The sequence below is a fragment of the Leiobunum rupestre genome, chromosome 8, assembly GCF_980474605.1.
Source record: "Leiobunum rupestre chromosome 8, qqLeiRupe1.1.hap1, whole genome shotgun sequence".
NCBI classification, from domain to species: Eukaryota; Metazoa; Arthropoda; class Arachnida; order Opiliones; family Sclerosomatidae; genus Leiobunum; species Leiobunum rupestre.
In genome coordinates, this window is record NC_143391.1 from 19,638,778 (window position 1) to 19,656,494 (window position 17,717).

The window sequence follows — 17,717 nt, forward strand, 5'->3', positions numbered from 1 at the left end:
TAAATTAAATTTCAATCGTAACCTATAGTTTTATCAATATTTTACGGATGAATAAATACATACAAAGAACAAATATAAAAAAATAGACGTAAAAAACTTGAAATTCCACATTTATTTAAAAATTAAACGTTGCATTTTTAAACAAATTTTATGGTGAATTTAAATTTTATTTACGTCTCATTTCTATCCCTTAAAAATTTCTACTCGCTTGATCTATAAAAAATAAATAAAATGCTCATAATTTGAAGTCTCGCTTTGAATGGTCTACACAGTTTGACCTTTCACGGAAATACACGTGTAAAACAACGCCACAAAAATTAATTGAAAAATTGTAAAAAAAGGCATTTTCTGGTATGGTACGCGGATAATTGTGGGTTGTTTTTCCTCGAAAAAAGCAACACAAATTCCTATTAGGGGCCACCGAGGAGGTGTGTACCCTTTACGTCACCAACTATAACCGTTTCGCATGGCTCCAAACCGAAAAAGGGGGCCACACTAATATAAGCGCGTGTGACTTTACAAAAGCAGTTTGGCAACTTTTCAATTTTCCCCCCTAAAAAATTTTTGGATCTCGAATTTTCGGAGAAAAATTAAATTAAGAACAAATTTCTAGCAGCTTAGTAAATCATTAAACATTATTAGCTCCCCCCTTCTCAAAAATACATAAGCGTTAAATATTTTTTCCCGTATAAAAAGATACAGACTGTATTGAAATTCCTTTTAATTTTTGTCCAGCCCCGTGGTAAAACAAAATGACAAGTTCCCCCATCTGAGCCTCTGGATTTTATGGGTCGTTGCTAGTAAAGATTAATTCGTACGCTGGCTAAAATCGATAATGGAATGCGAAATATAAAACTTTATTATAATAATTAAGTCCACTGTCGTTATCGAGGTGTCATCGAACCGAGTACAAAATCGAGCCTTTATCCGTTTAACACCAAAGTAGGAAATACGTCTTAGAAAAACAGTCGTAGTGTACTGCCAGCAATTAAGAAAAGTCGCTTATATAATGGCTATATATTTTTAGGAGTGAACTCGCTGACTGCTTCGTATTGGTTACGGGCCCCTTCGAGTGTAGGCTGATTTCCCGCCCGTTTTGCCTCCGCCGTCAGTGACGCGCTCGAAGCCGAGGCCAGGGGGTACAGTCAGAGCATTCCGAGCAACGTCCGTTAACTGCCCTTACACACACAAACACACAGAGGGTGTAAAAAAGTCTATTATAAAGCAACAACGTGCCTTCATCCAAGATTGAATCTAAGTAAAAATGTAGGCAGAGAGCGAAAGAGGCCCCACGTTCACCCCGACGAGAGAGAGTGCCAGGGGACATAAAAAAGGGGAAGCTAATTTTAGATGCCAGCAAAATGTACTCTAAATTTGGCTGGCAGCTGAAATTTAATTAGATGCCGCATACTGTCACGACCCCGAAAAAAACTTTATACGCGAAATGAATCCTTATTCGTTCAGGGTTGCCACAGTTTTTTCACAATCAAATTCCCCGACTTTTCCAGGTTTTCCCTGACTTATTTTGTGCCCAGATTTTGTAATTTTTAACCTATATTTAAAAAAAAATATTATTTGCAAGAAAAATTGCAACCTTACTTAAATTCCCTGACATTTCCCTGATTTTTAGACTAATTATTAAAATTCCCTGATTTTTATACCATATTCAAATTCTCTGATTTTTATATACCCATATTCAAATTCCCTGACTTTTCCAGGAATTACAGGTTTTCCAGGTACCGTGGCAACCCTGTCGTTTTCAAAAATCTAACAATATCGAGCCTATTTTCTACCTAATGACGGTAGTTGTTATTTACTACAGTTGGAAAATTGTATTTAAATATGATAGGGAAAAACGCTGGCTTGTCAATAAAGTCTAGATGCCACACTGTCGATGAAGGGAATCCGAAACGCGGGGGTGGGAATAACGGACACACGTGGTTTCCGACGACAGAAAGCGAACGGCGAGGACCCCTGGCGGAGGAAACGACGGAAGGTGGGCGGAGCTCCCAGCGTGTAGGATCAACAGATTTCAAAACGCGAGAAAATGTTTTGCCCATTTCGCCCGTTGTAACGAACTAACAAACCCCCTTGTAAAATAAAACCCGCAGAGAGTAAATCTTCTTACCTTCCTGAAATGGGACCCTTTCCATGAGCCGGCCCTTCACCTCTCAATAGGGGTTAGTCCGAAACGGGACCAAGGCAATTCGGGGAAGAAAACAAACTACTCCGAAAAAAAAACGGTTCTTGTAGAATGGATGACGCACCGTCGATAAATAATTTATTCGTGAACAAATTTCGAAGGCGTTAAGTTAGCGTTTAACATCGGCTCTACGCCGGAGACAGCGGCGAATCGGGATTCCGCGCGGCCAAAAACAAGACGAACGTCGACGAAGAAAGTAAACACACGTGCTTAATCCATAATGGCGATGTTTTCCGTATTTCTTCGAGTACGCGCAAGCACGCGCACATAGCGCCCGGTGAAACGCGCGCGCGCCAATGCGCGCCAAAACGTCGAGGCGAAGAAAAAATCCTGACGTTGACGGAACTAAACGGAGTAAAGAAGAAGATGAAGAAGAGAGAGAGAGAATCGACGGGGCACTGGGCGAGAGGAACGGGCGAGAGGAGGACAAGAAAAAGGAAACCACGTTAACGTACGCCTTCTTCCAAAAATAAAAAGCGACCCGCGCGAAAAAATAAGATGGCTGAGTAAAGCGCGCGCGTGCGAGAGTAGTGAGATCTCTCTCTCTCTCTTTTTAATTTTTTTTTCTTCTCTTCTTTTGGGCCCGTTCTTTTCACGCGAATTTTTGTTAAAGGCCGACAAAGGCCGAACTTGAACACACTTGGCACACACGCGAAGGAGAAGAGGTTCGGCGGTTGCGCGAACAGGATAAAAAAAAAGTTGGGTTCTATTTATTTGGATGCGGGGAAAAAGGCTATAATACGTTCGTCCGAGAGAGACACACACTCTTTCTAAAATGTAAAAACTGCGGGCCGCGTGGTACACGCGCGCGCGCGAGGAGAGCTGGCGTAACACGAAGAAAAAAACCTATCTATCCTTCCCCGTCCCGTTCGAGAACGAATATTTTTTTTCCTCTCTCGAAGCCCGCGCGTTAAAAATTCTGGGGTAGGAGCTGAGAAGGAAAAAAAATGCAAAGAGGGGTGTACGAAAGTTTTTAGGGGTACGATTCCAGAGAGCGAAAAGTTGGAAGGGGGGCAAAGCAAACTTAAAAAAAAACTGTGGGGTACGAAATGAGGGGGAAACCAGTTGAGGGGATGAAATAAGCATAAGAAGTAGGGGAAGACGCGGGGGTAGGGACGATTTAAAAAAACTGTTTGGCATACGAGGGAGAGGGACGGCAGGGAGGGTGAGCCGTAAAAAACTGTTTGAGAATAAAATGAGGAGCGCGGGTGGGCCGTTATCCGCGCTGCCCCCTCCTCGCGCGGATCCGAAGCATACCAAACAGTGAGGCAGATCGTTGGTCAGTAGAACCTGTCCAATTAATCCGTGGCCCTGGGGGATCCCGCGCACAAGGTTAATGGAGCGGCGTTCGGCATCGCGGGGGGGGGGGCGACCCTCTCCTGCCCGCCCCCTTGCCTTCCATCCCCCCTTTTTCACCCCGAGCGAGGATTCTAGTTTTTTTCGTAATTTTTTATAAACTCTCACCCAGCCCGTCTTCCGCGCGCTAAAAAAACCGCTTTTTTATGAGGTAAGCCAGTCATCTCGGGCTTTTTTTACGTCCCCTTCTCTTTTTTGGAGTATCTATAGAGGAAACTTACCTTACTCGCTAGTATAGATAAGGGTAAAGAGATGGGTACAAACTACGGCGTACGCCGTTGGTGGGACCTTCCAGTTAGAACGCAACGATCTACGAGCCAACTTTCCAACATAACCCTGCCCCCCCCCCCCCCACCCCTCTTCGGTCTCTCTACCCTGAGTTTTCATTTTTTTCATACGTAAAAAAACCTAGTTTACTATAGAGAAAAAATAGGGGATGTGTAAAAATATTCCAAGTAGGTAGAGAGGGAGGAACGTTGGAAGGGGGCGACATCTAGGCACCAGTTTTTACACGAACTGAGCGTAAATTACGTATTCAAAAAACTTCATTTCAATAGCGAGTTTTTTTTCTTTTAAATTAATCCTTAGTGGACTTTTTTTTCTTAATTTAAAATAGGTCCACCTCCCGGTAAGACGATGACTTTTGAATATTCCAATGAAGGTAAAAATATGGGGGCAGGTTATTTTTTCATATATATAAGTATGATTGATCACGCGTATTTCTTTGGAACACGTACACGCCGAAGTAGATTTTATACAAAAGAGAGTACCTGTACATTAGAATGATATTCAAAGTAGCGAATATTTTAAAATATTTAATACAGCAACCCGAAAAGGAAATTTTTACCTGACGAATATTTTATTTTTGCCGATCTACGTAGGTAAGATTTTGTTGGGAAGCCATTTACCTAAAATTAGTCCAATTAAGACGGTAATTTTTTGATTATACCAAAGCGTGTGTGACTCATTAACAATGAAAAAATGAGGGAGAGAGGGAGAGTAGCAGCTTTGATGGAGTGTAATATAAAGACAGGATATTACTTATTATACCGTGGGACAGCGCACCCAGAAGAATACAAAGGGAATGTACATTGGCCGCCCCTCTTCAAATCGCTCATGCAAATATTTTTATGCAAAAACGAAATCCAACGAGTATTATCAGAAGGTGCTGTATCGAATAAATTACCTTTAACAAGAGTATAAAAAAACCCTTTCCCATAAAAAAAAACTGTGGTAAAAAATCTCACGCGAACTGATTTTTGAAAAACGAATAAGTTACGTTCAATATTTCTGGAAATTTTATAGGAAAAATAGAATTTTAGAGGCGAATTATAGGAAAATATAGGACAAATTAGGTAATTATTGCATATCGGTTCACTTTGACTCTTATCACCTAGAATATTAATAATTTTTTATACACTTAGCGGATTTACAAAGCCCGTACATTTCAAGATTTTGTTGAAAGTGTTAGAATTAGATGTTCCATGACACGTAAAAAAAGTTATTTCATTTTTAAAAGGCCGTGCAAATATAGGAATTTATAGGAAGGCATTAAAAATATAGGGCAATATAGGAAGTTTGGTCACCCTGATATTGGAACCGCCATTATAATTCGGCGAAAAATATTTTTCACTTTATCTGCAAGTATTTTTAATTTTTAATTTATTGTTTTATCGCATCATTTTAGTAGACAAGCTACTTGATAAATTTTCCGCCACAATGTCTCCACTGTAGTTTAAAATTACGCACGAGACCTATTGTAAGCACCTTAAATTATGAAATATGTTCATGCTAATTTCCATATACAACGCATTGTGTAAACAAGACGACCTGATGACACGATTCGAGCGGGCGTTTATTTCGAGCGAGTTTGCTTAGCTGAGCAATTTTTTTTCACTCGTTCATTATAATTTTTTCTACCCATCAGATCTAATAATAACATTAAGCGTCACACGAAATCCAACGATTAAATATATCAAATGTCCCTTTGATATATGTATATTTTTTCACCTTGGGACGAAATTTAGTAAAAAGAACTTTCATATATCTGCGCAAACTTAAAAAAAAATGAATTACTAGCTCAACATAAATTAAGTTATAAAGTTTTTCGCCTTGAAGGCCTATCGGCCGAAGTACCGCATATTTTCCCCCATTAAAGCTTAGTTTTCTCCCCCACTTCTTGGTCTCTTTACTTGTTCGCGTTTTTACTCCTCAACATAAATATAAATTGTGTAATAATTAAAGGAATTAACCATGGGAATTTATAATGGTTAATAGGTAAATCGAAAAATAAGTCAATTTCTAAACCGTAAATTTTAGTCGAAACCATTTTTAGAGGTTCCTAGTCAAGGAGAACTGGAAATGAAAACCGAAGACCCGTTTTTGAATATTAACAAGTTGATGCGCCCCCCAAATTTGTCCCCTTTCATTGCATTAATATGCCCTCTCTTTCTACGATTTAAAAAATAATTTAGAAAACGACGTTTATCTTTGGCAAAATATATTTAACCAAAAATGCAAAGAACGTTTTTCTTCCAATGGCCTCGATTTAAGTCAGTCTTTTATCGTATCAGACCCGAAAAGTTTCTCATTTATTCATCATCACCGCGGCTGCAATAGGAAGTTTATCAATGAAAATGACGCGGAATAACGGCAAATGGCAGAGAACAAACACGTATTTAGTATCCGGTATATAAGGTTTAAAAGCTAATGCATAAATAAATTTGAGCCGCGTTAAAAAAACGCAGTGCTCCCGTTGTTATTAGGAATTATAGTAACTTAAGGGGGAAGACTACAGTGGCCATTGTTTACTTTCGCGCTATTTCAAGCTGAACTCTTTTAATCTTGTATTTTAACTTATAAAATGAATATTTAAGTGTAGAACAGCCTCTTGTTAATAATTTTGACAATTTAAAATTTAAAAATATATAAGTTATTACGTTTTAATTCGGACCCCCGGAGCTAAACAAGTTGGGCAAACGCCCAAACTACCCTTTAGTTAGGACCTTATATCTCGTTAACTATTAATATTATAATTATCAAAATTATTTTAAGCACTAGAGGAAGGCTCAGCCTAATAAGAAAAATATAATTTAATTATGTAATTGTTAAAACAGAAACGTTCAGCTTGAACGAAAAAGAAGCTTTAACTGTATTCTTCCCCCTTAACACAGAAAATTTGAGGTACAAAAACTAAAAATATCCTTGAAAAAATAGGATTATATATTAACTTCCCCAAAATGCCCTTGTAACCAAAGTCAAATACTTTAAAATTTTAATTTTTCTTATTTTAATTTTGAAACACGTTTTTAGCGTAGTTTTTTTTTTGAAAAATCAGATTCCATAAGAATGCCATAACGCTGCTTAAAGCAGCCAGTTAAATAAGTTGAGTTTGCAAGTTCTCTCCGCAGACTGGTTAAAGGGGTTTTCCCCCGAGCTCTTCAGTTTCCCCTTCCATAGAAAACTTGTTCGGGTTAACGTTAATAGTTCGTGTGGGGAGCTGTTAATTGGCTCGCGTGGCATGAAGGGCTTGCCACCACCCTCCTACGCATCGTAACACGGCCACCTGAATTAATGGCTTTAAAAGTGGCTTGATGACTTAGGCCTAAGGTGGTGCCTTGGGTATTAGCCTAGCTGATTATTATTATACATAATTATTAAGTGATTTTTTGAAGATTTCCTATAAGTTAAGGTGTTTAGCACATTTCCCATAAGCATTTCAGCAGCTTACTCTTAAAAATGTTATTGCTACAATGACAACTTTTTTTTAATCGAAAATATGTTTATAATTTGCGATATAAAATTGGTCGGTAAATTTAGACGCCAAATTTAAATACGACAGAAGGACAATAGAATAGTACTTTGAAGTAACCTGCCTCATGACAGTTATATAGTCCCGGTAATTGGACGCCATCTGTTGAGCCGTGAAAATAAGAATTTTAATTTCAATAGAATTATACCTTACTAAGGGTGCAATTGCGTGTATATAAAAATTTAAAAAAACCACTATTCCAAAAAAATGAAACTGAAACTACTGGCATAACTTACAATTTCAATCTTGACCTTAAGGTCAACTGTCAAAAATGTCTGGAAATATCGTTTCCTAAAATAGACATCCTGTCGATGAAATTAGAATACGCGTATGAATAATTTTCCCAACCCTTAAAAAGCGTTTTGTCTACGGCGAATCTTACAAGGCGAAACACGTAGCTGTAGAGGCACCGGCAAACGCATTCAAATGACTGTCCACAAACCAGTGATGTTCCGAGCGATTTCCGGAACGTATTTCCTCCAATCACAAAACGTATTTTCGAAGCATTTTTTGAGGAAAAACGTACTTTTCTATTTTCCACTTAATACGCCATCTATGAAACAAATTTTCTTCCGTTTTTAAACGTCAAAAGATTAAATCCGGCATTGTAACTGCTGTCAACAATTACAATGCGCTTGAAAACCGGTTGAAGGTCGCTTTCAATAGAGGGCCATACTAGAGGAATTCGAAGAAAGCTAGCCGCTTTGGTGGTGAAATTAGACCACATACTATTTATAAAACTTTCTCCGAACCCCAAAAAGCTAAAACGTACTAAATATATTCCAAAAAATATCAAAACGTATTTTCGTATCATAAATTTTTCCAAACGTACTAAATACGATTAATTAAATCCAAAACGTACTTTCGTACTCAAAATTTGAAAACGTATTAAAAAAGTACAAATGTACCGCTCGGAACATCACTGCCACAAACCGATAAGTGACGCCAAGCAAGAAAACAAAATGGCTTCTTTCTCAGCGGCCATTCAAAGGTACCGGCCAGTCACACCTTAGCTCCGACGAATAATAAAGGCAGCTCCGAGAATCGGCAGCACGTGCGAGATGGAAATGGCGAATCAAAAAAATAATACGGCGAAGGCAACGAATAAGAGAGTTTAAACGCAATCCGTCGCCAGTAAAAGGAGAGAGATACAGAAGTCTCGCAGGTGCGCGCGATGTGAGAAAAAAACACAAAATGCACTCTCTTTCAACCATGCAGTTTTGTATAAAAGGTTTTCATTTACATCACATTTCCTTTACAAATTCGTGCGCCCGCATCTAGTTAGAGAAGTTGGCAGAACAGATTGGTCGCCGCCACCGACAACGCCGCCTTGTATTAAAAAAAAACACACACCGTTTTCTTTATTTACGAATTCTTATAACGTACACTCGTGATGTATATAGCCCCCCGGTATATAAAATAAGTACCCACGACGGACACTCGACGGCATTGGCAATGGTAGGCGAGAAGGTGAAACCCGCGTCGTTGGATGTCGGAAGTCAATATCATTTAGTGGAACTCTGGAAAGCGAATCAGGCTGGGGCCCCTGGATCTCAAAAAGGCGCGCAGTCAATAACACAGATTTTGATTTAGCATCGGAATCGACCTTTGGTCCGGGCTTTAATATTATGTTGATCGAATTCGCGAGACAAGAGAGAACCTTCATTTCGTGATCTGGCATCTCATTATTATCGCGTATGTCGTTAATCTATTATACTTCATCTGGAAAACAACAATTATCAACACAGTCGAGACGATTACGAGAGCTAATTTGATTGAGAACCGCGGAAAATTGTTAAGGCTAAGATTTGTTTGGTTAAGGCTGCGGCCAGGATGTTAAGAAGTGTGGGCCAATATTTTCCCCCAATGGGCCCAATGGCGGATTTACTACCATCTGGGCCCTAGGCTCAATTACATTAGGGGGCCCATCTTAGCTTCGTCTCGGGTAGTGCTCGGAATTGTTTATTCATTATCCAAACATTTTCCGATTTATTTAAAAAACGTTGGTAAAAAGAATATCATTTTAACTTATTTAATTATGTTTTTTGTTTACGCAACCAAGCATTTATTTGAATAAAAGTGGTATTTATTTAAATAATAGGCTTATTCACTTTTGATTATTTAAACATTTTACAAATTTTATTCAACTATTGGTTATTTAAATAAATATTATTTAAATATCGCCGAGCTTATTTTATTCATGGATAAAAATTAATCGAAATCCGAGCACTAGTCTCGGGAATCCTAACTTTTGGCAATTAGGGGAGCACTATGTTTAAATCCTATTGGTTAATCCGCCATTCTTTTGGACCTTTACAACTATAACAGCTAGTTAATGTCCCACAAATTAACCCGAGAAGCCTATTCCGAGGCCCCATTAAAATCAATTTGCGGATTTAGAAAAATGTCTACCTCTATCACCGCCACTGGGTTAAGGGAAACCACAATCAAACCATCAACGGCGTTATTACGGTGTCAAAAAAACCACTTCATTCTAAAACGTCCAACTTATCCGTATCGTAACAAAACCTTCGTGGATTTTAAAGGTACTATAAAATTCACGATAGGATAACAAGCGCGCCAATATAAAAAAAACCGAACGGGGTTCGGGGGATAAAAGCTATAAAAATGGGAGGAGAAGGATGAAGAGTAAATTATTCAAGAATAAAAGAGCGGGGAGAGGCGAGCCAATTTCGTCTCAATCTCTCCTTTGACAGGCCGAAGAGAATCGGTTAGAGCGAGTGTGTTTGGATATCCCCTAACCCCGATGTAAACCCTTCGCTTTTTTATATCATTTAAAAAAAAAGGAAACCAGAATAGATTTAAATCGATTGATACGTATATAATACAAAAAATCCTTTCCGTAGCCGCCCTCTCCGGGGAATAAACGCTTGTTACACGGTTAGGCCCATAAAAAACTCGTTTTACATAAAAGGCGAACAGTTCGCCCTTTGACTGAGCCCGTATTAGGCAAATCCTCGCGTCAAGTCCCGTCAAAACTCATCCGACGGTAGGATAGAAGATATTCGGGTAGGTACAGTCGAATGAGAAAGCTCTTACGGTATTTGCTCCGTAGGGCGATTCCCCCGAGAGTGGCAGTTCACCGCGGAACGCGAGTGTATTAGGGGTAAAATCAGCCGCGGAAAAAGGGGAGAGCTCTCCGCTGATATACATACGTCTTCTTGGCGGGAAGTCTTTATACGCGAGTTATTACGTCGGAGAATAGCGGCACGTCCATATTCTCTCCCGCGTCCAACAGGCGCGTAGGAGGAAAGCGGCTATTTGGGGGCTGTTATTCCGCGTACATGACGGATAGGAAGGGGCCGAGCGGGAGATAAGGGAGTAGAAGAAACCCGAAAAGCTTACAACTTCGGGTGTCAAGAGGATTGCCTTTTTTATACGCGACTAGTTTGCCGATATATGCAGAGAAGTGCTTTTTTATGGACGAGCCTAAAAGAAGCGATTGGGAAAAAGCACCCGCCGCCCCTTCAACGCGCTCTTAAACGTTCGCGGCCAGCTTAGCTACACGGCCGGTTACGTTTCCATTTCCATATTGCCTTCAACGCGCCATACGTTTGCTCTTCAATCTTAACTGGGACAACGAAATAGCAACAGCTTGTCACTTACCCGCCTATATCTAAAATTAAAGTAGACAATTTCGAAAATTATAACACGGTTGCCACAGTAGTAGAAGGAAAGTAAGGGCGAGGCTCCGAACCCGGGTTCGGGTTTGGGTTCGGGATCGAAATCCGGGATTTAAGGGATGAAATGGGGGTAAAATCGTCAAAAAGTCAATGTATTTCTGATATTTCTCGCGACGATTTGTTTTTTCGTAAATCAACATATTGTGTCCAGGCCAACTTGTTCATTTATCTACGCTTATCTCGAAAGATACTTGAACGTATATCTTATCAAGTTTTATCGTACGGAATAAGTTGAAATGATGTAAAAATTGATAACCTAGGCGACCGGTGCGCAGATTACCCCTGGGGACGCGGTTAATTTGAATTTAAGAGTGTTTTGACGTCATGGAATATTCGTTGTTAAAGTAGAATGGAAATATTTTTAAACTTCATTTTAATATCATTGTAGTACTTAAATATGCTTGACACTTGAACGAGTATTTCTTAAAACGAATATCTCGATCGCGTTTTATCGTACGAAATAAGTGGAAATTATGTAAGTTGTATGATTAATAACCTAGGTAGGAAGATAGCGCGCGCGTGCGCAGATTACCTGGGAGGCGCGGATTGCCCGGGCGCGCGGTTAATTTGAATTTAAAACATGGATTCCCTCTCCGAAATAATTCATGTACCCAAAATTGGACCGCAAGTTTTTTTCTTTTAGGGGAATCTCTATGGGAGTTTAACATTACAATAAAGCTAATAGGTCCAGTTTGGGGTACTTTTGGTCCGAAATGGGGTACATAGGGCCGAAAATGGTGACTTTGGTCGTTTTAAGGGTACTTTTGGTCTATTTTGGTCCATTTTTGGGTACATCAGAAAAGCAGTTGGAAAAACGAAGAGCCTTATTTTTTTTCCCACCCATCTCCAAACTCCAAAAATTTATTGCTATAATTTATTTATCCCTTCCGTAGGTATAAAATAAGATAAAAACCACTTACCTATATTTTAATTACGGTAAATTAAAAATACTTAATTAGTGTACTAAGTTACGTTTAAAAGAACCTTTTGTAACAATTCCAATATGTAAATATAGGTATAAGGATTGAAAAAATACTTAAAGTGGTTTTACTGATAAACTCTAAAGGAATTTAACTTTAAAGGGTATCTTAGATTATTGTTTTTAATTTTATTCAAGTTGAAAACGTATTAAGATTCCTTCAAAGTACTATAAAAGGATTTTATTTACGAACTTAATTCATATTTTCTTCAAACTTTCAATTCGCTTTTATTACTATTTAAATACGGTAAAATATAATTCTTATACATAAATATAGTCAGAATGATACTATAAAACGCTAAAATTAAAATTAAATTAAATTTGTGTGGATAAGATTTGTAAATATCATTTTGAAACTAATAACTTTCACGCTTTATTTAAGTCAAGCCAATAAAAACAATTACCTATATTTTAAATACGGTAAAATATAAATACATTTCCGATATGTAAATAGGTAGAATAACACTATAAAAAGTTCCTTTTTCTTCTTTTAATACGACAACACACAACTCTGATACGCAAATATATAAAGAAAATATAAAAACAAATTTACTCTACGTTCGATACGTTAAAATACATTTCCGATACACAAATATAGATAAAGAAATACTATAAAATGTAAAAAGGTAGAAAAATACTACACATTAACCATTATGAATTTAAGCTTACAACATCCTTCACGTATAGAGCATAACATATATGTTCAGAGTTAACTTGTTTCCTCGTTATCTTTATCGCATGTGTTTTAAATAGCGTATGGAATAAGTTAAGAATGTACTGAAATGGTGTATGTTTAAACCTCGTAGAATAAAGAGTAAAACATATGTTCAGAGTCGGCTTGATTACTAAAGCGAATAACACAGAGACGTTTCCGGTGTAGTCACGTAGGAAGAAAAATACTACAACACTCTCTATACTCTACATTGAACACGTTAAAATATACTTCCGAAATGCCAATATAGGTAGTAAAATACTACAAAATCTCTATACTTTACCTTCAATACGTTAAATTACATTCCAATATGTAAATATAGGAGGAAAAATACTACAAAAGCCTCTTTTCTTGGCGTTCAATATGTTAAAAAAGATTTCTGAAATGCAAATGTAGGTAGTAAATACTACAAAATCTCTATACTCTACCTTCAATACGTTAAATTACATTCCAATATGTAAATATAGGTAGTAAATACTACAAAAGCCTCTTTTCTTGACGTTCAATATGTTAAAATAGATTTCTGAAATTCAAATATAGGTAGTAAATACTACAAAAGCCTCTTTTCTTGGCGTTCAATATGTTAAAATAGATTTCTGAAATGCAAATATAGGTAGTAATTACTACAAAAGCCTCTTACTCTACGTTCAATACGTTAAATTAATGATATGCCTCCGATCGAATCGTTCATTTTTTCCTATTTAAATATACGCATTTAAATTAGAATTGCTTCTAGTGTTCGGCAGTCGATTAATTTTTATCCACAAATTTTCCGATTTATTTAAAAAACGTTGGTAAAAAGAATATCATTTTAACTTATTTAATTGTGTTTTTTACCCAACCAAGCATTTATTTGAATAAAAGTGGTATTTATTTGAATAACCAATAGTTAAATAAAAATTGTTAAATGTTTAAATAATCGAAAGTGAACAAGCCTATTTTTTAAATAAAACAAACAGACTTTAGAGTTGATAAGATTTGTAAATATCATTTGAAACTAATAATTTTCACGCTTTATTTAAGTCAAGCAATTACATTTTTAAAAATGAAAGAAGTTAAACAATATAAAAATTTGTAAATATTGTAAATATTTTTAGGTAATAAAGAAATTAAGAAATGTTTTAATTAAAATATCTTTCATTTTCTACTACATTTTTAAAAATGAAAGAAGTTTAACAATATAATTATTCTAATATAATTTCAAAATCAGGTATTATTTAAAGTACAAATGCATAATCTAGTGAAGCAATTCTTATTTAAATACTTTTATTTAATTAATTTGTGTATCTGAAATGTATTTATTGAAAAATAAGTGGGTTTTACTATTTATCACGGTTTTTTATATATATATATATATATATTGGAATTGTTACAAAAGGTTCTTTTAAACGTAACTTAGTACATTAATTTATTTTGGAAGTTCAAAACGTATTAAGAGCCCTTCAGAGTACTATAAAAGGATTTCATTTACAAACTAAATTAATATTTTCTTCAAACTTTCAATTCGTTATAATTTGAATTTAAATGAAAACATCATGGATTATAGGTGCGTAATCTACTATTAGACCGAACGGATTAAAAAATACTTAAAGTAAGTGGTTTTACTGATAAACTAAAGGAATTTAACTTTAAAGGGTATCTTAGATTATTGTTTTTAATATTATTCAAGTTCAAAACGTATAAAGAGTCCTTCAAAGTAATTTAAAAGAATTTTATTTACGAACTAAATCCATATTTTAGAAGTTAGTTTGTATGAAATACTTACTAATACCTGAAAAATGGACTTTAGAGTTGATAAGATTTGTAAATATCATTTGAAACTAATAATTTTCACGCTTTATTTAAGTCAAGCAATTACATTTTTAAAAATGAAAGAAGTTAAACAATATAAAAATTTGTAAATATTGTAAATATTTTTAGGTAATAAAGAAATTAAGAAATGTTTTAATTAAAATATCTTTCATTTTCTACTACATTTTTAAAAATGAAAGAAGTTTAACAATATAATTATTCTAATATAATTTCAAAATCAGGTATTATTTAAAGTACAAATGCATAATTTAGTGAAGCAATTCTTATTTAAATACTTTTATTTAATTAATTTGTGTATCGGAAATGTATTAATTGAAAAATAAGTGGGTTTTACTATTTATCACGGTTTTTTTTATATATATATATATTGGAATTGTTACAAAAGGTTCTTTTAAACGTAACTTAGTACATTAATTTATTTTGGAAGTTCAAAACGTATTAAGAGCCCTTCAGAGTACTATAAAAGGATTTCATTTACAAACTAAATTAATATTTTCTTCAAACTTTCAATTCGTTATAATTTGAATTTAAATGAAAACATCATGGATTATAGGTGCGTAATCTACTATTAGACCGAACTAATTAAAAAAAATACTTAAAGTAAGTGGTTTTACTGATAAACTCTAAAGGAATTTTGGAATTTTCTAGAATAGCAAAGTAAAACTAAAACGTAATTTTTTTGATTTTTCGTTTTTTAATTTTTGAGTTCCCTATATTATTATAAACTAAATTAAATATAATTTTTGAAAATTTGTGATAAAAGATCTGCTCCTTCGTGTTTTACATATATTTAAAAACTCGAGATTTTAATGAATTGTTTGCAAAGCATGAAAAATATAGCAGATCCTTTGATTTTAATTGTAGTTTGTAGTTACTTAAAAAAAAAAGTCGCTAGCTGACTTGGAGCTGGTGTAGTTAAATTTTAAAAATGTGTATTTTAAATTTTGTTTGTAAAAGTTTTTTTTGAAAAAGTTTAGTATTATAGTTTAAATTTATTAAATAAAATAAAATATAAATTATACATTTGGTTTAGTATTTTACTATTGCAAGTAAAATTAATAGTAATTTCAATTACTTTTTTAGTTTTTTTTTTTTGACAAATATGCAAACTATTTAGTTATTTCAAAAACAAATACGTCGAATTATTTGGTATTCGAAATACTATTGGTTAGTTTTTATATCTTTAATTTTATTTTTCAGAACAATTTCTCTTTGTCTAGCTTCTTCTAACTTTAATTTAGATGGCCTTAAAGCCAAGTATTTAACAAATTTTGTAACCAAGTAGATGGAGCTTTAAACAATTTTTCAGTGGTGCCCCGAGCCTCCGTCGACGTCTGAAATGCGAAATGGGGCACCGACGGGGCTGGCGCGGACGCTGGGGCACGGGCGCCACCCGCGTCTCAATGTCTGACTATCATCTCGCAGTTCCATACTGGGCTATTTGACCATCAAAATGACCAAATACACGTATATTTGAACATTTCCTTGACTACATGACTGAAAAATTGTTTAAAGCTCCATCTACTTGGTTACAAAATTTGTTAAATACTTGGCTTTAAGGCCATCTAAATTAAAGTTAGAAGAAGCTAGACAAAGAGAAATTGTTCTGAAAAATAAAATTGAAGATATAAAAACTAACCAATAGTATTTCGAATACCAAATAATTCGACGTATTTGTTTTTGAAATAACTAAATAGTTTGCATATTTGTCAAAAAAAAAACTAAAAAAGTAATTGAAATTACTATTAATTTTACTTGCAATAGTAAAATACTAAACCAAATGTATAATTTATATTTTATTTTATTTAATAAATTTAAACTATAATACTAAACTTTTTCAAAAAAAACTTTTACAAACAAAATTTAAAATACACATTTTTAAAATTTAACTACACCAGCTCCAAGTCAGCTAGCGACTTTTTTTTAAGTAACTACTAACTACAATTAAAATCAAAGGATCTGCTATATTTTTCATGCTTTGAAAACAAGTCATTAAAATCTCGAGTTTTTAAATATATTTAAAACACGAAGGAGCAGATCTTTTATCACAAATTTTCAAAAATTATATTTAATTTAGTTTATAATAATATAGGGAACTCAAAAATTAAAAAACGAAAAATCAAAAAAAATTACTTACTTCAACCTTTCTCCCAGTTATTAGTTTCGTTTTAAACTTGGTTTACGTTTTAGTTTTACTTTGCTATTCTAGAAAATTCCAAAATTCCTTTAGAGTTTATCAGTAAAACCACTTACTTTATGTATTTTTTTTTTAATTAGTTCGGTCTAATAGTAGATTACGCACCTATAATCCATGATGTTTTCATTTAAATTCAAATTATAACGAATTGAAAGTTTGAAGAAAATATTAATTTAGTTTGTAAATGAAATCCTTTTATAGTACTCTGAAGGGCTCTTAATACGTTTTGAACTTCCAAAATAATTTAATGTACTAAGTTACGTTTAAAAGAACCTTTTGTAACAATTCCAATATATATATATATAAAAAAAAACGTGATAAATAGTAAAACCCACTTATTTTTCAATTAATACATTTCAGATACACAAATTAATTAAATAAAAGTATTTAAATAAGAATTGCTTCACTAAATTATGCATTTGTACTTTAAATAATACCTGATTTTGAAATTATATTAGAATAATTATATTGTTAAACTTCTTTCATTTTTAAAAATGTAGTATAAAATGAAAGATATTTTAATTAAAACATTTCTTAATTTCTTTATTACCTAAAAATATTTACAATATTTAAAAAATTTTATATTGTTTAACTTCTTTCATTTTTAAAAATGTAATTGCTTGACTTAAATAAAGCGTGAAAATTATTAGTTTCAAATGATATTTACAAATCTTATCAACTCTAAAGTCAATTTTTCAGGTATTAGTAAGTATTTCATACAAACTAACTTCTAAAATATGGATTTAGTTCGTAAATAAAATTCTTTTAAATTACTTTGAAGGACTCTTTATACGTTTTGAACTTGAATAATATTAAAAACAATAATCTAAGATACCCTTTAAAGTTAAATTCCTTTAGTTTATCAGTAAAACCACTTTAAGTATTTTTTAATCCGTTCGGTCTAATAGTAGATTACGCACCTATAATCCATGATGTTTTCATT

The 17,717-nt window shown here is 34.3% G+C and overlaps 1 protein-coding gene across 13 annotated transcripts in view; it reads right to left on the minus strand.

Annotated features, from left to right (window-relative positions):
* LOC149932663 (uncharacterized) overlaps positions 1-17,717 on the minus strand; it is a 234,450-nt gene that overhangs the window by 157,235 nt on the left and 59,498 nt on the right. Inside the window, exons 1-2 of one of the 13 annotated variants that reach the window (XM_090155707.1) lie at positions 2,659-3,036; positions 2,129-2,548 (exon numbers count right to left, since the gene is read on the minus strand). The exons of 11 other annotated variants lie outside the window; for them this stretch is intronic. The gene's annotated coding sequence lies outside the window, so the exon portion shown is untranslated. Of the gene's footprint in view, positions 1-2,128; positions 3,037-17,717 lie in introns of those variants that run through there. One more of the 13 variants, XM_090155705.1, reaches the window with a different exon arrangement.